This window comes from Mirounga leonina, unplaced genomic scaffold (genome assembly GCF_011800145.1).
Source record: "Mirounga leonina isolate KUSES-001 unplaced genomic scaffold, KU_Mleo_1.0 Mir_418, whole genome shotgun sequence".
Classification (NCBI taxonomy): Eukaryota; Metazoa; Chordata; class Mammalia; order Carnivora; family Phocidae; genus Mirounga; species Mirounga leonina.
The window spans coordinates 10522102-10546395 of NW_023270739.1; the positions used below are offsets into that span (position 1 = coordinate 10522102).

The window sequence follows — 24294 nt, forward strand, 5'->3', positions numbered from 1 at the left end:
GGATTAAAAAAAAACAACAAAAAAAAAACAGCTTACCCATGAACTCAAAGCTGCCAAGCCATTTTGAGTGCCTCATTCTGTGAAGAGTGCGCACATATTGGAGGAGAGTCCCTAATGTAAAAGTCAGAGGTCGGTTTTGACAAATTAAAGAAAGGAATATATATGAAACTGAAATGAGGCAGAAAAAGGAGCACTCAGCTAACTTTTGGTCTTAAGTTCCTAATTCGCTCTGGGCTTCTGTTCTCTTGTAAATAAAATGGGGATGACAATACTTAGTTCTCGTGGAATTGTTGGGAGCTTAAATCCTAGAATACCAACATCTAGCATCGTTCTTGACACGGTATGACCTAAGCATTTTGTTAATAACCATAATAGATAGTATTATTATTCACAAGGATCTTTAGCTTCATATCACAGGGAGCCTTGCCATCCGGGTTCTTTCAAATGGCTGTAGGCTCATGAGAAGGAAATGCAAGCTAACATATATTGAATACCAGGTGTCAGTCGCCAGATGAACTTCACATTACCTGCTTATCACTGGTAAAAATCCTCGAAGTCTGGGTGCTTTACACCCACCGTATTAGGAAACTGAGGCCCAGCAAGGTTGCTCGATTTCAGAGCTCCTGCGAGGGAGCTGCATGCCCGCGGGGGCCGCCTGCCGCCAAGTTTCTGAGGGGCCATATGGGCAGACAGCCTCTTCGTTGTCTGGCTAATTTAAAAACAGGAAGGTGTTCTGAACAGGACCCAGCTGATAGGAATAATCACAAGTGAGGACTCGTTCTTTCAGGCATGGACATGGCCACCCGGCAGCTGACGACGTTAATAAAATTGTCAGGCAGCTATTAGAATAACTTAAAATTATCCAGATTTTTATAGCTACCTAAAAAGGCTGAACAGCTCTTATCCTTGCTCATAAAACAAATATCTGTTAGCTCCTGAAAGACTGGTATCCGTGTTCAGTGGTTGGACCTCAGTCCCTCTCTCCTTCTGGGATGCTCAATTATGTATTGGTTTTGGTTTTTTGGTTTTTGGTGGTTTTTTTTACCCCATCTCTAAAATGGTCTGTCTCTATAGCAAATACATCTGCTTGATGTTTCTTTGTTCTAAATATTTTTACCTTCCCCCCCCACCGCCCCCCCCAACTGAAAGACCTTGAAATCAAGCCTTTGAGTTCAACGAGCATGTCTTGAGCTCCAGCCTGTTCCGGCCTTTGGCATACAAGATCATGGCTTCTGTGTCCATTGCTACTGAATTAATAAACGGGCATTATCCAGCAGCCATTTTCCGACCAGTTGTGCTTAATGCTGTGCTTGACCTTCACAGAGGAATGAGCATATACATGTTGTATGTATAAAGGAAAAGGGTCTTAGGACTGAATGCTTTCATTCTGAAAATCAGTATAGTCGTAACGTTATGTCTTGGAAATATCAGGAGGGGCTGAGAAGCCCAGAACTTAACCAAGTATTAATAAAGGCAATGATAATCATTTGCCAACAAGGAATAGGCCACCTACTAGCTGTGTGCTCTTGGGTCAGTGACCACTTCTCTTCACCTCAGTGTTTTTATCTGTAAATTGGGGATGAAAAATCCCTGCCTTAGAGTGTTGGTGTCTGGATTATTGGAGATGCTTCATGTGACAGATCGGCGCCTCATACGAAAGTAGAGGCTCGGTAAATGGGTGTTTCCTAATCTCCCCCTTTTCAGGACTTGTACTTCTGTGCATTCACCTGTTGCATGCACAGACCCATCCTAGAGCCTGTGGGGACAGAGATAAGTATAACAGGTGTTATAGGTGGGAAAAAATGGGACACTGATTGATTAACAAGCTCCTGGATCTCACTGTGTGAGGAAGACTTAGGTTAATACAGTTAGCACATGATGGAGTTGAAGTATTGGATATGTGTAGTCCTCCTCATCTCCATTATATTCGTTCATTCATTCATTCATTCATCCATTCAGTAAATATTAAGTGCCAAGCATATCTGAGTTATATACCATTGCTGCACCTAAGTTCATTGTAAAATTATGCTAAAATGTCTTTCTGGATCATCTTGGTGCTCCTGAGGCTTCAGGTCCTTCCATATAATCCCTTCCTTGCAGATGTTCAGCCTCTGTGGCATGTGTCCATTAGAAGGAAGCTCGCCTCAAAAGACAGTCTTCTCTGTTTATGGGCATCTTGAGCAAACCCTGTATAAGCCTAAACCACTGTCTGTCTTCCTCTCCCTGCTTATAGTTGTGTCCTCCAGGCCCTAGAGTGGAGGCTGATTGATTCTCTGATGACTGTCTTTCAGATAATTAATGGCTGCTTTCATAGCTGCCTGCAAGGCTTACCTCCGTCAGGCCCAACGGTCTGCATTCCTCCAGGAAGTGAGATTCCACATTCACCAGGATCTCTGTCTGAGGTGGCAACACACAATCACAAAAGCAGCATAGGACCTTATTCACATTCCTCTGTGCCATTTTGTAGCCGTGTGACCTTGAGCCAGTGAGTTCATCTCTAGGTTCCTCAAAAGGAGGTGGCGGTCACAACTGCGTCAAGCCCTGGATAGTTGGAGGATTAATTGATGTCATTTTGCATGATGGTACTGTACATATATCCATTTGTCACAAGGGCAGTGTTTCCCGGCTTGATGGGTCAGGTCTCAGGTTATGAATGAGGATGCTGAAGTATAGTCCGGGCACATGAGCCTCCCAACGTGGCACATCTCTTAGTGAGACGATCAGGCATGAGGCCGGATATCAGTGCCCCGTCCCCATGGGATGACTGGGTGGATGATCAGGCTGGCCAGTCTCTGCAGTGCCTGAATTCTTGGTGTGCACGGGGTGGAACTTGATGGCCAGACAATAAGATACTGTCCTTCCAGTCGAGAGAAAAAGGCCAGATAACCAAAGGGTCACGTCGGAATCTGAGTCTATCATGCAGGCTTGTATTTCTCAAATTTGGACGTGTTTCAAAGTCTGTCTTTACGTGGGTCCTGTGCTTGAAGATCCAGATTCTGCAGGTACTAAAGTCTGGCTTGTAGGCTTGTGAAACTGACGCAGTTGTCTTTGGGGGGCATAAGAGGGCAAACATACCCAATGTGTCGATACCTATGAGCTGAGGTCATATAACACCTGGGAAAGAAGGACATTCTCCCCTTGGATTGTTTTGTCTTCATTTTTAGTTTGGTGGGAAAATATAAAAACAGTGCCATTAGGGAGCTAATCTGGTATCTTAAAAAATGCCTCCTCAAAACAGTCTTTCCCAACAGGAAATGAACATTGGTTTGCCGAGTTCTAGGCCAAGTATGAGTTATATCCTTTCATTAGGAGAGCTTTTAGCTGCAGGTGACCATGCTTTCAGCCATGAGGAGGTGGGAGTCCAATGTCGGTGCAGCAGTTCAACAGTGTCCTCTCGAGATCCCAGATTCTTCCCATCTTTTCCCATTCTTAGCATATGGACCTCTTGTCCTCATACTGCTTGTTTCATGGTTGCAAGATGGCTGCCATGGCCCCAACCATCTTGTCTTCACTCCAGTGTCTCATGCAGGAAAGAAGAAACAAGACCCAAATTGTTTCTCCTCTGGAAGCCCTGCCTTTTTATTCAGAATAAGAACATCCACAGCATACTGTGAAGCAAGTCCTCTTTCCTTTTTGGTACTTAGTGCTCTCTGCCTTGCCAACAGCTTTTTGTCTTCTGTGTACTTCATTGCCCACTGTCATTTCCAGCACCAGGTGCCCACTTGATAAATGCCCTTACCTGGATTTCCAGTAGGTAATGAGGTATCCACAGTAAATTAGGAAGATTTTTAGCTGCTGCATTTTGAGGGACCTTAGTCGTGGAGTTGTGATTCCCATGGTGCTGTTTCAACCTGAGGGACCACGTAAGCAGTGGGAAGGGCAGAGAGAAGAGGGGTTGGGTTGCCAAAGCAAGACACCATCATGGCACTCAGTGGCAATGAGCCAGGGATCAAAGAGGGATTGCCATTTCTTCTCCCAAAAAACGTGCAAGATAGCATATGAAATTCATCTTTCTCCAACTCTTCAGAGTTCTTTTTTGGTAAGGCATGGCTGGTAGAAAAGGTACTAGGAAAGGAAAAGAGAGGATAATTAAGAAATTCACTACTCCATGTTTAGGGAGTGGGGTAAGGGAGGTGGAATGTTGCAATTTTTTGTGGTGGGTATACAATTATAGTTGATGAGCTTCTCCACCTTGAAAAAACGGGTTTCTCAGGATTGTGAAGACTAAAGAACTTTACAAATGCAAATACTGAGAATAGTACCTCACACTTAGTAGACACTCATTAAATTATCTACTATTACTAATATTGGAAATTGTGTGAGATTTGACCTTCCAAAACCCACAGTCTGAAGGAGAAGAAAGGAGGTACATTAATTACTCTATGCAAAGATCTGTTGCTAGAACTCTTTTTTTTTTTTTTTAATTCTTTCAACAGCCGGAGAGCGATATTAATATTCTGATTTTACAGAGCAGAAGATTTAGGGGACCCATAAAGATTAAGCTATTTGTTCAAGTCCAGAAATCTGATTTCTTCTGTTTCCTTTACTCTAAGAAAACTAGAACTTTCCATCTCCTGGACTTCCTTCTCTTCTCTTCTCTTTGTATACTAATTAATCAAATACTCAATTAATCTACCATTCAATTAAAAAAATACAGCAGACATGGTGCTGGGAATGCAGAGATAGAGTCACAGACTTGTTCCCATGCAGCTGTTTGTTCAAGTCCAAAAATATCTTGACACTAAGGTTGATGTTTGTTCTGCTTTTCCGTACGGGAAACCCACTTCTGCCTAGACTGCCTAGCCCTGCTCTGGGATAGGCTGTGACTTTGAGGAACACTAGCTCATTCTTCCTCCTCTTTCTCCCAGGCTTTGTCTCTCCTCTCATTTTTCCCTCTCGCAACTATTGTTCCTTTCAGCCACATGGCCAGTCACTCTCTCTTTGTGTTGGCACCTCCTTTTAGTGGGGTCAGCATCTGGGCAGATGGTTGTACCTTCCCCAGAGGAGCCAGGGGACCTCGGCCTCGGTGGCACTCAGAATCAGGGTCAGAAGGTGTCACAGCAGATTACGGGCCATGTTAGTGGCCAGTAGTGGGGTTCAAGAGAGCTGGCACTCATCTTTGAGTGGGTCTCTGAGCTGCTCCCCATCTCAGTACCACTCATCAAGAAAGAGTCATCTCCGGATTGATGTCCCTGAGGACAGATCTCCTCTGCCCATGCTCTGCGCTCCCACTGTTATCACCTCCTTGGGCCTTTGAAACCCCTGCCATATGGTAGTGTCATTGTCACTGAGCCAGTGTTGTTCATTGTGTATTCTGAGGATCACCAGCCCAGACACGTGTGGGGCTTCCTTGGGAAGACAGATTGCTAAGTCTAGCTCCCCAGACCTACCAGGATTTGGCCTTGAGATCCACATTTTTAGTCAACTTCATTGGACAGACGGATGCAATCTTAGGGCCATGCTTTGAGAAATACTCCACTTGACTGTCAGCTGCATGGGAGCAAGTCTGTGACTATTACCTTGTTGCCCCAGCACCTCGCCTGATTATTTTTTAATTCAATGGTGGGCTAATTGGCTCTTTGATTAACTGGTATACAAAGTGAAGTTCAAGAAATGCAAAGTTCTAGTTTTCTAAGAGTAAAGGAAAACAGAATAAATCAGTTGCCCTGAAAGATTAGAATGGCCTTTGCAATTTAAGGACTTGTGTTTGGTGTTGTCTGTGTGAGCTCTTCCCAGGGCCCCATTGTGACTGCACTCCTTGGATCTTGTATTCTGCAGAATTTTAACGTCAAGCCAGACCCTTAGTCAGAGAACCTAACTGTTATGTGAATAGACGCCTGCACTGGATTTGTGCATCTGACAAATGCTTCTAGACCCTAAGCCCAGTTTTGGCATTACCTTCTCCTGAGGTCCATCCTTTTTTCTCTCCAAACCAAGCAGGGTCCATCTCTCCTTTACTTAAGTGCCATCTGTTTCTAGAAACGGTCTCTATAAGAGCTTTACCTTGTCATTATTTAAAATGGCTCACATCTCCCTTATTAGACTAGAAGCTCTCGAAGACTGAGAACTTCATGTGCTGTATACATAGTAGGCACATAAATCTTTCTGGAATAAATGGTTAATGAAGTGACCAGGTTCTCGAGCCAGCTCTGCTTTTTAGGAACTGTCTGACTTCATCTCCCTACATCTGATTTTCCTGAGTATCAGAAAATGAATAATTAAGCAGTGGATCGTGCTGTGAATGCAGGAGGTACTAAAAGATGGACTTGGGGCTCTTTATTATCATTTATAATATATAACAGAGAGAGCAATTACTTTAGCTCATCTTCCAAAGTTGGAAAGATATTCATTAACTTTGCTTTGACTTTTTTCCCCTAGTAGTAATTTTTTTTAGCAGACATTAATTTACTGGGTCTTTATTGGGTAAGCCCGTATCTTTTTCTTTTTCTTTTCTTTTTTTTTTTAGCAGTTTTATTAAGATATAATTCATATGCCATAAAATTTACCCTTTTAAAGTATGCTGCTCAGTGATTTTTAGTATTTTCAAACATTCAAAGAGTTGTGCAACTCTCAGTACTTTTTAATTTTAGAACATTTTAATCACACCAAAATAGATACTTCTCAGGCTTTAGGGGTCAAACTCCCCATCATTCTCTACCCCACCAGCTCATGGCAACCAGTAGCCTACTTAATGCATCTAGAATGTGGCTATTCTGTTTCATATAAGTAGCTTTGTATATTGTGTGGTCTTTTGTGGCTTCTTTCACTTACCCTGTTTCTCAGGGTTCATCCATGTTGTAATGTGTATCAGTACGCCATTATTCCATTGTACTGGCCATGTCCTATTCCATTGAATGGATATACCGCATTTTTTAAGGCGTTCATCAGCTGATAGACATTGGGGTTGTTTCCACTTTTTGCCTATTAGGAATAATGCTGCTATGGATATTTGCATGCCTAGTTTTTGCGTGCACATGTATTTTCAGTTCTCTTGGGAATATCCTCTCCGAAGTGAACTGGAAATGCTGGGTCATATGATGAGTCCGTGTTTGACATTTTAAGGAACTGCCAAACTGTTTTCCAAAATGACTATACCATTTGCAAGCCTGTATCTTAGACTTAGCCATTCATGTGCTAAGAATACCAATGCCCCAGGGGCGCCTGGGTGGCTCAGATGGTTAAGTGTCTGCCTTCGGCTCAGGTCATGATCTCAGGGTCCTGGGATCGAGCCCCGCCATCGGGCTCCCTGCTTGGCATGGAGCCTGCTTCTCCCTCTCCTTCTACTGTTCCCCCTGCTTGTGCTCTCTCGCTCTGTCAAATAAATAAAATCTTTAAAAAAAAATTGAAAAAAATAAAAAAAAAGAATACCAATGCCCTGTGTCTTCACTGAAAGCCAGGTAATCAGATAGGTGAGACAGAGGTGGTGATAGAGCAAAGAACCGCAGAGTCTTCCTATCACTGCAGCCACGCTGGGTCCTGGTTCAGACACAGGGAGCAGACCCAGTGTGCTGAGTAAAGACACAGAGGATCCAGGGCTTAGGGGTCGCTTAGGGACAGATGAAGTTGTTTAGCCATGAAGCAAAGGCAGGATGGTATCTAAGAGGTAAATTTCCATGTCTGGCACCTGCATCCTAATCCTGCATCACATTATCACTTGCATTTGTCTTCCTTTCTTTCCAGTGACATGCAGCAGGATTTGCTTGAGAGACTGTTTCCCGAAGCTCTCAGCTTCCATCCCTCTTTCTACTTTGTACAGTAATTTAAGATTCGTAAGACCTCCAGTCTCTTACCGGAGGTCACACCTTCCACGCTGCAAATAGTGCCGATACCAAGGCCCCGAGGTGGCCACGGAATTCGTGCAGGAGACTGTGTTCTCTGGGCCTCCATGTTGAAGGATCAAGCAGAGCCTGTTCTTGCCGGCAGGTCGAGGGTCTCTCTGTTGTGACGGCAGAGCAGGTAACAAGACCTTTGCAGAACGGGGTCAGATCTGACTCGCATCCTCTTTCCTCCCTGCCCTAATTATGACTTGTCTCAACGGAGGTGGGACTTTCATCTTTATGACAACAACACATTCTCTAATGGAAAGATTCTAAACCAAAGATTAACAAGCATTTAGGCCCTTCCTAAACCAGAAGGTCTGTGTACTAAATCGATGAATGCAGAACCATCTCAGTGGTAGCAACCTTACTGCATTTCAGACCAGATTCTCTGGAGTCCCTCTTGCAGGTTTGCCACCACAAACTACCTCTGCCGAACAGAGATAAATTCCCTGTGGATACACTGGAAGAGAAAGGGCTCTCTGGACCTTGCCTTCTCACAGTGGGCTGAGCTTGACTCATGGCTTTGGTTTGATTCGAGGGTTTGGGGTTTGTTTGTTTGTTTGTTTTGCTCTACCTTGTGATTTTTGGTAGACCAATGACCCCAGCCAACCAGGGAGCAGGAAGTGGCTTTTTCAGACCTCCAGGGGCCCGGGTGGGGGGAGTGGTGTGACACCCATACTGGAATGAGAGCTCGGCTTGACTGCAAGACGTTATGGGGCCCCCGGATTGAGTGGGGAGTTCCCCCTGTTCGGTAAACAAATTTTATATCTGACCCTATATTTGAAGCATTAGAGAAGATTTTATACGATGATGAGAGTGAGAAGAAAAGTAAGTAGATTAGAAAGGAAATTATATGAGCCGTTGCTGGGGGTGGGGGAGCGCAAGGGAGGAGCCACAGTTTTTAAAGGTTTGGCATTAGAGGGGTGTTTGTGGTGATGGGACAGTTCCAGAGACGTATTGCTGGGGTAGTTTCATGAATCTCCATATACAATAAAGTAATATGGAGCTATACACACAGTGTACCGACATCACTCTCCTGGTTTGGATATTGTGCTCTCCTTATCTAAGCTGTCACCATGGGGGAGACTGTGTTAGGGTACATGGGACCTCTCTATGCTATCTTGCAACTTCCTGTGCATCTATAATCATTTCAAAATCAGAAGTTCTTTTTTTATTTTTTTTTTATCCTGGGAGTAGAAAAAGGAAATAGTAACGCAAACAGAGAAAAAGGAAATGATGTGAAGGATAGGGCAAATAATGGCCTAGTGTCTAACTAGGCGTAGTACTCTATTAGACTTCAGACAAATGGTGTCATTTCAAACAGGAAGGCAGCCACGTGTGGCTAGCTTAGTGTCCATCATCAAGATTCCCCAAGAGGAAAATGTTTGTGACTTAGGCCACACGCAATGGGCTAATCTCAAAATTACATGCTAAGAACTCCCAGAAATTAATATGAAAAAGACCAACAACCATGGTCAAAGAACACGAATACATGGTTCACAGAGGAGGAAATACAAATGGTTCTTAAACGTAAAAAAAGACTCAACTTCTCTCTCAAAAATTAAAAAAAAAAAAAAAGCAATGCAAATAAGACTGTATTGAGATGCCATTTTTAAAATCTCAGATTCGTGAAGCTCTGTAAGTTTGGTAACACATTCTGTGGGTGATGCTTTGGGAAAGCAATCCTCTCAGGCTTTGCTGGTGGGAGCACAGACGGTGACTCGGCAGAACTGACAAAATTCATGAAACAGAGAAAATACATTTTGTCCTTCCGCCGTGATACAGTTATAGCTGGAACATGGCGAAGCAGCTAAGGGCTACACTTCCCAGCTCCCCTTACAGACACATTGCTACAACTCTCCAGTAGGATGTGAGTAGGAAAACTGCCTGCTTGTGTGTGTGTGTGTGTGCACGCGCGCATTTCCAAACATGATGGCACGTTCTTTCCCTCTCTGTGTGCATGCCCTGCACCGTGACTTTGCAGCCCCTCCCATCAGGAGGAGGAGTCTGTCTTCACTTTCTGAACCTTGGCCGCCCTTGGGATAGGAGCAAACACAACAGGAGCGGAGACCGAAAGTGCTTGAGCTTTAGGGCTCAGCCCGCTGCTCGTGGAGGCCGTCTGCCATGATGTGAACACGCGGGGGCTAGCCTGCCAGAGGATGAGTGACCCGTGCAGAGAGAAGCCCCTGGCGGCTGAGCTGCCCAAGGCCATCCTACGGTAGCCAGCCCCAGCCGATCCACCAGCTGACTCCAGATGCTGAGCAAGCTCAGCCAAGGCATGGTCCACACCAAGCCTGATCCAGACAGCCCGCCTGAGTCAGTCCAACTGGTCCACCTGCACTTCTAAGCCTCTGCATTTTGGGGTGATTTGTGATGTGGCAGTGCTGAAACAGTGCGCTACTTCGGAGACAAGGTTTCTAAGAACCACCCATGCCCTGCCATGCCCTCTCTCCACCATCCCGTAATCACTCCTGAGATGGCTCGTCGTGCACTCGTAGCCTTGGTCAGGCAGGCAGCACCAGCAAATACTCATCAAGGCTCCCCTTGCTGAGGGCCGAGGACTCGAAGTCACATGCCCTGGCCTCAAGGAGCTTGCCCTCCAGCAAGAGATGTTTATTTTAGGCACTGGTGAGTGCAATGATGAGAATCAAGTGGGGAGGTTGGTATGCTTTCCCTCCGTTGACAAGGAGGGAAATAGGACACTTAGCACTCAACGCTTGCCTCTCACAAATGAGTGAAGCAAGACACAAAGTGATGGCTCATGTTCCGCGACCATAATCCCATGAATTTCCGCCAGGCCATGTTTCACAGAGCAGTACAGAATCCAGGACAGAAAGATCGAGAAAACCGTAGAGAGTCAAGCAAAGCACAATGAGGATTAGGATTCAGACGTGGATGGCAGAAGCTGTCAGGGAGTGTGGACCGTGCATCAGCCTAATGCACCTCAGGGGTGGTTCGGGCCTGCGTTCAGTGGCGTGTGAGTCATAGATAACAGAGCTCAGAACTGCTGTGCGCTGCAGAGAGTCCGAGTGACCTGCACCCTTGTTAGAAATGCAGAAGCCCCTAGGCTGCTCCCTGCATGGTGGTGGGACCCAGGGAACTACGCTTTGTCACCCCCATGTGTGCGGCTCAGGTTCACGGCAGTTTAAGAATGGCTGGAACTGACGGACAAGTGATCCCTTACAAGAGAGACAAGCTTCTCTCCAAGAGAAAGGCAGCCGGAGCAACCTCTTAGCCCAAGGAAGAGAAAATGCTCTTTAAGTAAATACCAAGAAGAAACAAATCCCCCTTTCCGTAAGAACACAACTTGCAGGTGCTCTCTTTTATGTCCAACATTGAGAACACAGTGTGGGCTGGTGATGGAACCACCCCGATCAGGCCTCTGAAGGGTTGAGTTGTTTCCTTTTTTCTTTCCCCGCCTTGTTCTTCACTTCTAAAATTCTTTCTCCTTTTACTTAAATGATAGACTTCAGTAGAGCAGTAGAAGATGTAAAAATAGCAATGGTTTAGAAGAAATCTGGGAAGGAATCATCAATTTTTTTTCCATGTAAGAAGTAAGGTCCTCAGGAGTGGGGAATGGGGGAGCCCAGAGTCTGGTATGGAACCTGGAAGAGCTGCTCAGAGCCCCTGCAAGGTCTGGCAGGTGCTTCATTTTATCAGCACAGGTAACCTGCCTCAGGACCTGGAGCCTAAGGTGAGTTTTAGGGCTAATAGTGCCCCCTTCTGGCGTGAGTGGTTTTTAGTGTATCACTTGCAAATCCGGGGCCAAGTGGAGAGCTTTCCCTCTGTGTCTGGAGTGGAGCCCGTGCCTTAGCCATTCTCCTCCCAGAGCCCCCCGGTCTCTTTGGGGTGAGCCCCTCTTGGGGGGGAGGGCACACGCGTCCTCCTGACATGTGGGCAGCTCAGGGGCCTGCAGGGTTTTCAAGAGATCACTGTGCGGAGGAGTTAGATTTTCATTCAGCAACTTAAGCATATCTGTGGGATTTAATTCTTCCTTCAGAAAACCAAAGCCTCTTTTGTGGTGTCGGGTGGCAGCAAGTGAAACCTTTTATTTTCCTGTTCTGAAAGATCATTGCAACCAGCTGCTAAATGGAATTTCTGTTTGCGTGTCTGTGTCTTGCTAGATGTATCAGCTTGTGATCAGAATGTAGACCTTTGTCCAGTGCCCACAGCCCTGTGCCTTTGTCTGTACCAACACTCTCTTTACTGTGGACTGCAGGCCTCATTTCCCACGCATCAGCCCCTATCCTAGTGACCTGTGCATGGCCTACCGACCTGGGAGGGCCCCTCTGGGTAGAACTTATGTGGGATACTGTTATGGTCAACACCAGTGGAGAGGGGCCCACGGGCCAGGGTTCAAGTCCTGAGCCTGCCCCTTACTGGCTGTGGGACTTTGGGCGGGTGATTTAACTTGTTTGGGCCTTGGTCTCCTCATAGGTAAGATGGGGACGATGGTAAGAGAATCTAACTCATAGTTTCCTGTGAGAATCAGATAAGTTAACATATGTGTTGTTTCACACAGTGATTAGCATCAGGTGCTCAGTGCATGTCCATCGTTATTCCAGCTCCTTTGCTGAAGGCCTAAAGTTATCCTGTGGTTGTGTGCTTGGCTGCATTTCCTCAAGTCCTATCCTGAATCCCATGGCCTTGGGTAAGAGAGAGCCCCGTATAACAGAAGAGTCTGTAGGGAGTGCAGCTATCTAAAGATAGCAAGGAATGTGAACTTCTAGTTAATTCCGTGTATAACCTCCAGGACCTAATTGCTAGGTCCAACTTTGTGGCTCAGTTTTTCTAAAGGAAGCTATTGTGACTGACCCAATTCTACCCCTTCCTTCTTAGGGCATGCTGTGTCTGATGACACAAGATTGAAGGGCTGGGCCAGTTCCTGGCCGTGCACCCCATTCCCGAGTCGGGGGCTCTTACCTGGGGTCCACAGAGAGCTGATGACGGTTCTCACACCCCCTCACAAGTTGTGTGCAGAACTGTTCGTGTATTAGGGGCATCTTTCCATGGCACTGTTGCACATGGGTTGTCATTTTCTTAGAGGGAAGCTGTCGCGGAGGTTAGAGCATGCCCCTCATACTCGACGGGTGGTGACAGGGAAGGCAGGAGACCTGGCGGTTTGTGACCACTGCCCAGTGCTTCTTCCTGCAGCAGCTTTGCTCAGAAAGGTAGGGCTCGCTTTTCCACGGCACACACAAGTTGTATAGTCTCCGGATTCCCAGTCGGTGCTTATTCAGGATTAAGGAGAATATGCAGGGGGCGGTGGGGAAGCCACATACTGCCTTCCAGAACTCGAGATTATCGTCAGCTCTTTTGAATTATTCACACTCCCCGTTTCCTTTATTAATGTAGATAATAAAGAGTTGGTAGCATTTTGGAGACCCAGGCCCTAACACAAGAGTGTGTGTGTTCTTTTTAAGGGTCCAATAAACATTGAAAAAAAAAAATTGATGCCGTCCCCATGGACACTTCTTTGGGATTCTTGTCATTATTGTCTCATAAGTGGGGGAGGAAGGGGCCTAAGTAGGAAGAAGGGGGGAGCAGCTCCCCAGTTATACAGGTGTTGTTCTTGAGGGTAATGTTGGCCAGTCCTCCATGAATGGTATGGCAGGTAGGAGGACTGACTGTGTTATTTGTGGAGCCCGGTGCAAAATTACATGTGAGACCCCTTTTTCCAAAACGTAACGAATTTCAGAATGGTGACGGCAAAGGCAAGGACCTTCTCGGCATGGAGTCCTTTATGGCTAGACAGGACACAAGACCATGAGGCCAGCCCTGGAGGGCTTCTCCCCCATCCTTGCCACACTTTGACCACCTGGACATCTTGCTATGTCTCATTCACAGCAGGCACACACCTGCCTCTTGGCTTTGTACTTGCTGTTCCTCTGCCTGGAAGTCTGTGCCCCACAGATCACCCTAGAGCTCACTTGTTTCCTTTAGGTTTCTGCTAAGACGCCACCTTCGCAGAAGGGCCTTCCCTGACCATCCTCTTCCAAACAGCACTCTCCTTCATGCTCTCTGTGCACCCTTTGCAGCAAAAACGTGACTCTCACCATATGTATATTTTATCATTTAGCACTGTTCTCACTGCAGGGAAGTGTAAGCTCTTGGAGGGCTGGGACTTGGTTGGTTTTGCTCACTGCCACGCTTTGTAAAAGGGCTCACCCGGGACCAGGCACATAGTTGTTGCTCAGTATTTGTGGAATGCGTGAGTGGGAATGCTCTCTGCCATCTGGCAAAGGCAAGCCAGGGTTTGAGAGAAGGCTGAGACTTTGCTCCTGACGCCGCCTGCTTTTTTTTTTTCCTAATTGAGTTTTTATTGGTTGTTTGGAGGATCAGTACAGACATTTCAGTTTGTACACAATTCTTAACGTACATACCGAAAATCTAAAAAAATCATGTAGTTGTGATTCTTTTCTGAAAGTTATTCCAGTGACCTTCCAGCTTAAAATTTGGAGGCAAATTTTCCTTAACAGTATATCAAGTACCAAGATCTTCAAATGCTGATACACTGTTACATTGTTAAGTCCCATTAATTCACAACTTAATATCATATACACTGCATACTCAAATTCTCAATGTTGCACAGCACGTTAACAGAGTTACTAGGAAAACTGGACTACCATGACCAAGATGTTACAGAGTGCACAAGAATTCTGACTGGGAGAGCCAAGATCTAGGAGTGGTTTTCTTTAGGAAAAATTCTACCAAAAACAACATGGGAATAGAATTTAAAATATTCAAGACATAGTAAATGCACGACTGACTCCAAATTGCCATTTAGTATGCTTGGTGTTATAGGATATAAAAACTACCCCATCTATGGAATGTTGAGCTGACACCCAAGACAATCAAAGCCTCCCACATTCAATATCCCACTATTTCCTAGTTGTACCAAAAAATAAACAACCGGCAAATGATTTCACCTCTTACAAAAAAGCATTTACACTTAAAAAATGGGATGAGGTGGGATTCCCTCCTTAAAAATGTTTCTAGAGCTACTAAAAAACGTGCATTTACAAAAAAGTTGATAAAAATATTCCTCTGGATTGTACAAGAAGGGCGACAGGGACCACTAATAAGACCTGGTTTATGGTATTAATCAGACTTGGCTTCTTTCTCTCCTGCTTTATCGGAGGCTGGACTCTCCTCATTTTTAGTTTCTCCGTTTTCTGCAGGTAGGTCTTCTTTCGTTTCTTGGTTAGCCACTTCAGCCTGTTTTCCCTTTGCTCCCCCTTTCCCCTTTGTTTGCACTTTTTGGTCTGAAGATTTATCCTTTCCTCCTGCCTTTTTTGGCTTTGCTTCCACTTTTGCAGGAGCAGGTTTAGCCGACAACCTCGCCGACCTCCTCTTGGGCTCCTCCTACGCCGCCCCCTCGGCGGAACTGACCTTCCTCTTGGGCATTGTGGCGGCGGGGCGGGCATGTGCCAGGGGCCTGTGGGCCGCGTCGTGCCGAGAGCCTTCGCGAAGCTGGGCTGCCTGGCCGCTGCCAATCCTCCCGCCGCCCAAGCTGCTGCCTGACGCCACCTATTTTTATCAGTGATCTTCTCAGAAGCATTTCTTCCTCTTGGTCTCAATGATTCTGGGTGCCATTTGTAAGATTCAGGACCCTGCCCGTGAAACAGAGAACAGGTCTCAGTGTGTAAGAGGCCAAAGTCATCACTGAGTTTTAAGAATATCTAACATACACTACTTTCTATGCTGAGTTAGCAGCTGTTGTGTGGGACGGTTCTGAGGTCAGCTAGGTGAAGCAAGGTGAACTGATTCTTGACTTCAGGGTTCTCAGAGCCCTTTGTGTGCTGATATGCACTCAGTTCCCCGAGCACCTCAGGGACCATTCCTCCGTGAAGTACACTTTGGGACACCCTGGTATTTTGGCAAATGCACTGGCCCACAGGAGGCTGAGCCAGGAGGCTGAGCCCTGGTGCTGGACTCAGCACTGTCATCTAGACAGGTTATTAAGGAAAGGGACTCCCCCCCCACCCTGGGTTCTTCAGTCTATGAAACTATGGTAGCATTTCTCATCATTGTATTATTGAATGTGTGCTGGGCTAACCCCGAATTCCTGTCCAGCTCCAACATTCTGGAAAAGACAGTCCTGGCTTTCTGTTCTCTGATTGCTGTCAAAACTCATTCATTCATTCATCCATCCAGCAAATGTGTGTGCCTGTCACGTGCGTGTGCCTGTCACGTGCTAGGGACTCTTCGTGCCCCTCAACAAAGAGCAGTGAACACAAACCACACCTCTGCCTTCTGGAGCTTGCTTTTTCACAGATGTCCAGGATGAGCAACCTGGCATGGAGAGATTTGCCGTCTGTCGAGGTCTTGATGCACCAATTAGCTCTAGAAAAGCCACTGGTAATGGTGTGAAAGAAGAAACATTTAGGCCCAAAGTCTGGAGACCCGGATTACCATCCAGGCCTCACCACCGCCAAGAATGGCTTTAGATCAAGGGTTTATGCTCTGAAGTCACACCACACTGGGTTCAGTCTCGGCTCTACTGTTTGCTAAGACCTTGAGCAAACAGCTTCTCAGTATCAGCTTGTTTTCTCATCTGCAGACTAGGGCTAAGCACAGCACCTGACACCAAGGAGATACTGCACGCAAAGCACTTAGCCCAGAGCCTGGTTCATGCTGTGCACATCCATGTTCTCTGAACCCTCCGTGAACTTAGGCAAGCCGCTTTCTTTGCACTTTGGCCTCTTCTAGGAGATGAAGTGTCTGTGTCATCTCTACGTAGGTCTGTGTTTCAGACTCAGTTTAAATAGTATTGGAACTGGAATGATTGTCTCTCTTCCCCACGTACACTGGCCAACTGAAATATGGCTGTATGAGATCTCTGTCTCTGTACCTGGAAAGAGATGCATATCATATATGTGCACAGAAGTCTGTACGGATGCATATGTATATGTGCATATGTATCATCCTTTGTGGATGTGGATGTGTAAAGGACCTCAGCTTTTAAGTCTGTACAGCTTTTCTGCGTCTGTCGTTGCAACTTTGAGTCAGCATTCCGTATGCGGCAGTGCTCCCGGGTCAGAAAAAGAAATTCCTGCCCATTTCCAATGCAAGGCTTCTGTCAGTCCTGTTGCAATCCATGGAGATTTTATTTAATCTCCTCTTTTGCATGTGTTTGTTTCATTTCTGTTTCTTCCCTCTGTCCTGGATCTATCATCATCCTGCTTACCAGTTACTAATTTCCTCGGGCAGAAGCATCATCTTGCTGTTCGTCTCCATCATCTGCAGGCCAGTCGTGAGATTCAGGAGCCTGCCCATATAATGGTGTGGAACAGGAATCAGAAAGTGCTTGAGTTGCTCCGTGCTCGAGAATACTCAGATTTCACAAGGGTTAGCCCATTTAGCACACACAGGAATCTCAGCCAAAATTTAGACATGGGTAGCTTTTCCTATTACCTTGAAATTAGTCGCGATTACCCTTAAATTATTGAAGTTTGACCACCATGCAAAGTGGTTTCTCCTTTCATTAATCTTACTAACTGGCTGCATTTGTTACAAATCTTTTTTTCCCTAGCCAGCACATGATTCCCTTTCTGCAGAAAGGTTCTTCTCCTGCACTGCCTTTCTTTTACATTCCTTACTCTTCTTTGAGCATTTGATTAATGGTCACACCAGGGCACATCCTGACAGCCATGCATCCACCTATGTTTCCCCAGGAAAGCCATCTGGATGCAATGTTTGCATCTTCTGGGATCCTTGGGGGTTGGCACCTTTTTTTTTTTCCCCAAAAAAACTTTGGTATGGATGATGTAACACATCTGGCTCACGCATTTAAAAAACAATATAAAAAAGAACAGTGCTTGTGTTCCCCACTATAGAATAAAGCCTGTGCATCACAGAATATGTCGGAGACTAGAAAAGATGAGAAGTGACAGAAATCATACATCATCTACTACGTAGAGATCACCACCATTTGATTAGTTACTTCCAATTTTTCTGTACATTTTTAAAGACCATTGTCTTCCTTCTACATGTAATTCTGATTCTAGCTTTATATTTTCACTTAACATTATTGATCTTCGTAAGTATCACTTTTACTGCCTCGGTAATGTTCCATCTAGTGATAGAGAATCATTTTTACATTCTCCCTATTTTTGACCAGTTAGGATGTTTCTGATTCTTTGAAGATTTACTTAATTAAGACTTTATTGAATTTCTGTGGCATATGGCATTCCTTCTTTCAGATTCATCTTTCAATATAAATTAGCAGAGTGTGATTTTTGGGTCCACGGGTTTGAATTTTAAGTTCTTAATCTACGTTCTCAGTGTTCTTACAAGGCACATGCCACATTATAGTGCAATGAGTCCTATCAGAGAGAGCCCTAGCGGAAGTAAATGTAATGTTTTAGCTCATAATGAAGTTCTGACTTTGATTTTTCTTTTGCAGGACATTTTTGATAAAACAAAAAAAACATAGTGGCTTTAAAAAAATTATTTTAGTTGTGTGACCTGACCACCAACCAAGCAAGTAAATGGTTCCCTTTCCTGGGCCTCCGTTTTCCTGCCTGTAAAATGAAGAGCTCAGACAAGATGAGGCACGGTCCCATCCACGTGGGTGGGCGGTCGTTAGAGTTGGACACTTTGACAAAAGCACCTCTTCTGGTGGAGTTGAAGGAGGAGAAGCTGGCCATTAAGTAGAAAAATGACATCCAGTTTCATGGGGGAAAAACAACCTTGACATCACTCAGATTTGTCTTAAGCTGCAGTGTGCAAGAAACTGCCTCACAAGATGCATTGGCAGTGGTTAGAAATGAGAAGACACACTCCTCATACACACGTTCCTTCTACCAAGTCCTTTTCCAGGAGGAAGCATTCCATCCCTGCCGTGGGGGCTTGCAAACATCCCAGCTTCGGGGGAGTTCATTCTCCAGACTGGAGTCATCTGTCTTTGTGGGATGAATCTCAGGGGTGAAAGTGCTTAGTGCAGCTAAATCTTGAGAATATTGGGGAACGATGCTCATGGAGCCGAAATGCTCTGGGGTTTATGATACAAAGCTGACTCCCCCTTTGCTCCCTGTTGTGGCACCACGGGGGACATGTAGAAACGTCTTTACATGCCAGGAAAATACCACCCGTGTTGTCTGTGTCAAAGCCTTCAAGTGTCCTTAACAGTCTAAAGGCTACTCAACAAATATTACCACGTAGGATGTTAAGCTTCCAGACACTCTGTGTAAGGGCACAAGGAAGCACACACACAGGTACAGCTCGCTGGGTGGCATTGGTAATGTCACAAAGATGTCACCATAAAACCAGCAAGCAAAGGTACCCGAGTACCGCTGCCACATGTGGAAACATCTGTTCAAATGGGAGCAAAATCTGGCTGCCCCAGGTTGGGCTCATTAGTCATTTAATAGCCCATCAGTAGACCGGGGAGAAAGTCACTTTGTGTGATGGATGGCGTGACACGATGGCGCTGTCATGGCGTCCGCCACCTTGAGTTGCGTTTACTGGTTGAAGTGCCCGCCCCCCCTCAAGAGGAGAGCCACGTGCCAATCATCAGAGAGCCCAGGGCACGTGGCACAGACTTCAGAATCCAAGAGCTAAGTCAGTTTGTAACCTCTGTGGGCTTCCAGGGTCTGATCTGTGAACTGTGGGTGATGTCACTCACAGCAGAGGCACCAGCAAGTTGTTGGTGCATCCTCCGGAGCCGGGTGACGTGGGTGCGAAGTTTACCTTCACCTTCTGTTAGCACAGTGGCCAAGCCGCTGAGCCTCCCTGTGGCTTAGTTCCCTCTTCCGGAAGGTTCTTTTTTTTTTTTTTTTTAAGATTTTATTCATTCCTTTGACAGAAAGAGACACAGCGAGAGAGGGAACACAAGCAGGGGGAGTGGGAGAGGGAGAAGCAGGCTTCCCGCAGAGCAGGGAGCCCGATGTGGGGCTCGATCCCAGGACCCCAGGATCATGACCCGAGCTGAAGGCAGACGCTTAACGACGAGCCACCCAGGTGCCCCATCTTCCGGAAGGTTCTAACTCCCAGGGTTGTTACGCTGATTAAATAAGTGTGTGTCAAGCGCTTAGCAGAAACTTGGCACCTAACGGGCATGGTGCACGCGGGTGATGACGTCACCGCACTGTCACTTCCTTCCAAGGAGGCTGCAGGGTTTAGGACAAATGCCTGGCTACTGCTTGGTGCATGGGGGGCTTAAGAAGTGGTAGTTGGTGTTACCACATGGTTATATCCTTAACTCCCCGCGCACTACCTGCTTATGGCAGTCTGTTGAATGGAATGATGAGCTCTTTCCTCAGGTTCATGGTCCATTAGGTAGGGGCTGGAACCTTTATTACCGGATTGACACATCCTATGTCTATACGTCTAAAATGTTTATAAAGAGCAGGGTGGGAGGGGAGTCCTAGCAGTGAAGCCCAGGATGTTTTTCTAATGGCCAAGTCGTCATAGTGAGGTGAACCCCAGGTAAGTAAGCTTTACTCATTTTTCCTTCACTCTGTCTGGGATTCATTCTCTCCAAATGAAAAGCATAATAGAGAGACTGTAAAATGCCGGGTTAGGTTGTGTGGGGGGCGGGGCAAATCATTTCATTTCTAAAATCCCCATCTTTCCATACTGTCATCCCCTGCGTTAATAAGGCACCATTCTCCCGTATGGGGCAGCGCACGCGGAGACCTACGGGGCACTCTGTGGTCTTGAGCGGCCTCCATTTGCAGCAGGTGGGACAGCTAAGGTGCTGCATTGGCTGAGGTTAGGAGAGAATTGGGGTGGCCAGTGGTTCTCAACAGGTGGCCCCTGGGATCAGCAGCTTCCTCATCACGTGGGAACTTTTAAGCTCCTCACATCCTTGGGCCCCACCCCAAACCTGCTGAATCAGAATCTCTGGGGGTGGGGCTAAATAACCTACAGATGATTCTGATGCATGGGAAAGTTTGAGACCCCACTGGGTTAAGCTGAACAGTTCAGACAGCTGACACGTCTTTTAAGGACAGCCTCAGGCTTGAGACACCTACTCTTTTTCCTCACTCCCCAAGCAAATATATACCTGTGACCACACAATCAGAGCGGTAAATTGAAGCCAATTAGCAGCTAAGTAACTGCCAGCACTGTCACCAGGGTAGTTGTTAGTAATTAGCACTAATGACTCTAGAGAGGAAAACGGTTGTGGTTCAAAGACATCCCCACCATTTGAATTCACTCTGAGTTTTTCCAACATTTTCCTGCCATGTTTCTCTTTTACATTCAAACACCATCACAGTTGGATGGATGCTTCTCTTGAGACAAGATCACATGAAGCAATAGTATGCAGTGGTGTTTCTTAATGCTTGCCAGGATGCACTGATTCAGTTGGGGTGTGTGTGAAAGTTGTGAATCAACCTTTGGATGCACCTGCGTAATTCCTATGGTGATGTCAGGATGTACATTGTAACTTTCTCTGGGAAGCATAAAGTGATTTATAGGCATGTCAGAAATTTTGGATGAGCTCACCAAATGACACTTCTGAGTTTTGTGAGGATAGAACCAAAGACCAGAGAAACCAAGAAAGGATCATTTTCAAATAGAAAGTCAGCTTTGTAAACCTTTGAAAACTTTGGTGTTAGTTAACAAGCCTGGATTTTAGGAAACTCTTCCAAGAAATGTTAAAGGACAGAATTCACCTGACTCTCCCGTTAGCTTGTATAAGGAACGTGGTGAATGTTGAAAGAGGGGAACAGCTAGTTTGGAACCAGGGGGCTCCTTCAGTTTTGCAAAGATCGTATCGTGCTCGTTCCCAGTTCCCTGCAGCACCCCGCATGCCTTGCCCGGGGGTGACTCTCCCAGCAGTCTTTAGATGGGTGGATTGAGGTGAGGGACGTTGGATGGAATGGTATCTGATTTCGGCTGTGTGAGATTCTCTTTTCAGTACAGATACTATGTGCTGCGCCGTGATCAAAGCTCATCACTGTGAAAGTTTTTGAAGTTGGCAGGTGTTTAGTTGTGTGGGGTCATGTTAATTAGGAGAGGGAGTGTGTTAGCAAAGGGAAGCCTGCCTGTTCCAGCTCTCTTTTCTTCCCTCAACCCAACGGTGTAAAATTAGGGGAGTTTATTAAAAACTTGGGGAGGAGGGGAAACTGTGATTTCAAGGTTTCCTCTTTCAGGAGGTGACAGCTTTTTGAAACTGCTAGATTATTTGTAAAGAGTGAGTCTGAGACATTTCCCATGGGTGTCTGATTCCCAGACCACATCAGTGCCAAAGAAGCTGAGATTTCTGAATTTATAGACAATAGGGAAGGTTGGTCCTGAACATGCTTCCTGGGCATAATCTTTTTTTTTTTTAATTTATTATGGTAAAATATAACAAATCAGCATTTTAACCATTTTCACGTGTATAGTTCACGACATTAAGTACATTCACACCGATCAATCATCACCACTATCCCATCTCCAGAACTTTCCATCTTCCCAAACTGAAACTCTATACCCATTAAACACTAACTCCCCATTCCCCGCTCCCACCAGCCCCTGGCACCCAAAATTTACTAAACCAAACTGCTCACAAGCTCTCAGGTCTTTGCATATTCTAATTCCTCTGCCCGGGATGCCCATCTCATCAGCTTGCTCAATTCCCACTCATTCTTAGGGCATCCCTCTGGTGTCACCATGGGCTCGGTACTCACAGCCCTCTGTGTTTATATGGTGTGTGACACTATCATAATTATCCATTCCCTTATCTCTTCGTGACTTCTCTCTTCCCTTCAGCCTGTGAGTACCCCTTGCTCTAGTGTCCCCCAGATATTTGGCAGAAAGCCCTGGCACACAGCCTGTGCTCAGTAAACTTTGTTGAGCAGCTTGCTAAATCGAGGCCAGAAAGCCCAGAAGTTCTACTAGAATTTTTTTTTTTTTTTTTTTAACGAACAAAGGAGATCCATTTGGGACCTCACAGATTCCATTACACTATCTCAGCTCCTCCCCAAGTGGAATTTTGCAAGTTGAGTCCAGCCTAGGTGAAGAGGAAGGGCTCCTATGCGATGCATCCGTGGACGTATGTCCCTGATGCCAAATTCCTGCCCTGGGCGGGGGCTTGATCTCTGGCTCCAGGAGCTGTGTGCTTTCTATGCTTGGTTCAGAATTGTCATTTCCTACTGGGTTTAAATGGAAAATTGTTCCAGAAGCAGCAGCTGCCTTTCCAGCCCTAAGTAAGAAGATGTCTTTCTCTGATTTGGGGGGGGGGGGGGGGGAATTTACGTAGCACATTCTGTGCTCAAGGCATCCTGTGAGGTAAAGAGGTTTGAAATGAGACCCCCTTCCTCCCTTCAGGGAAGATGGAATGTCAGAAGGCAGTCAGGCAAGTGTCCAGGGGAATGCATTGCAGCGAGTCTTACAAGTGAGACCAGTCTGTAATGATAAAGCATAGGGAATATGCTGCTGGCCCTGACCCGCACATTCCGTGCCTACTATGCTTCGGGGCCTTGGGGTGTCTGGGATGATAAGAGCAGTCCCTGGCAAGGAAGGCGGCATGATGATTATATCCAGTGTAGAATGACCAGTGCTTTGTAGAGCAGAGGGCAGGTTGCTCTGGGAGCAAAGCTGTTGTCAGGTCCGTCATTTATTAAGTACTAGGAAGTGAGGGAAGAGAAGAGAAACTGATTCCAAATGACAGGAACCAAGAGCTGATGCCTAAAATGACAGTCTCAGCATGACAGGGAATCCTGAAGGCCTAGAATGCCCACTCGTCTTACCCAAGTCATCCGTTAGGCTGTGCACACCCCCAGGGACGGGGAAGCTCACTACCTATCACGACAGTACATTGTGCCTCCAAAGAACCATGGCCTTTGAAAGTTCTTCATAATTCAGCACCAGATCTCATTCTGTAGCTTCTTTCTTTGTGTCCAGGACTCGCCCTCCCCATGCAGAATAAATCCCCCATCCCAGCATGTGTAGTGGACCCGGTGAGCCTTTTCTTCTTCCAGGGAAACCATCCTTGGTTTCTGGAGTTTTTCGAGGGGTAGGGCTGACATGGGAGCCGGCAAGAGATTAGCAAAGCCCATTTGCATCCTCTCCTATCTGCCGTGATGATGGTATTAACAACTGCTCCAGACAGAAGCCAGGGACACCTCTGAGAACCTGACCACCCAAAGCCTCCGTTCACCCCAGCGTGTGCATGGGCCACAGGAAAAAGTCCTGCTTCTTCCCTTCATTGTAGTCGGGCCCCAGCCCCGGCCTCCTCCGGGCATGGGAGGACGCAGGAAGGACAAGGGAGGCCCTCAGAGCAGTGTTCCGAGCATTTTCAACTTTGGATACCGAGCCATTAGAAATGGAGCAGCTTCTGTGTGGTTCTGCCTCGTATTGCCTCCTCACACCTGACCCCTTCGGCCACCGGTGACCTTCTATGGAGACACATGAGTCATGCAGCGCCGGCCAGAGCACGTGATCAAGTGTGCTTTTGATTGGCGTTTGTTGTTTCAGGAATCCCAGCTTCCATGTAAGCTATTTTAAATGTGGGTATCAGGGCACATGTGCTGTTGAT

At 46.2% G+C, this 24294-nt stretch overlaps 1 protein-coding gene and 1 pseudogene across 5 annotated transcripts in view; one reads left to right on the forward strand and one right to left on the reverse strand.

The window, feature by feature from the left end:
* LARGE1 (LARGE xylosyl- and glucuronyltransferase 1) overlaps positions 1 to 24294 on the forward strand; it is a 514447-nt gene that overhangs the window by 317342 nt on the left and 172811 nt on the right. The gene's annotated exons all lie outside the window — the stretch shown is intronic.
* LOC117998758 lies at positions 14881 to 15227 on the reverse strand (annotated as a pseudogene).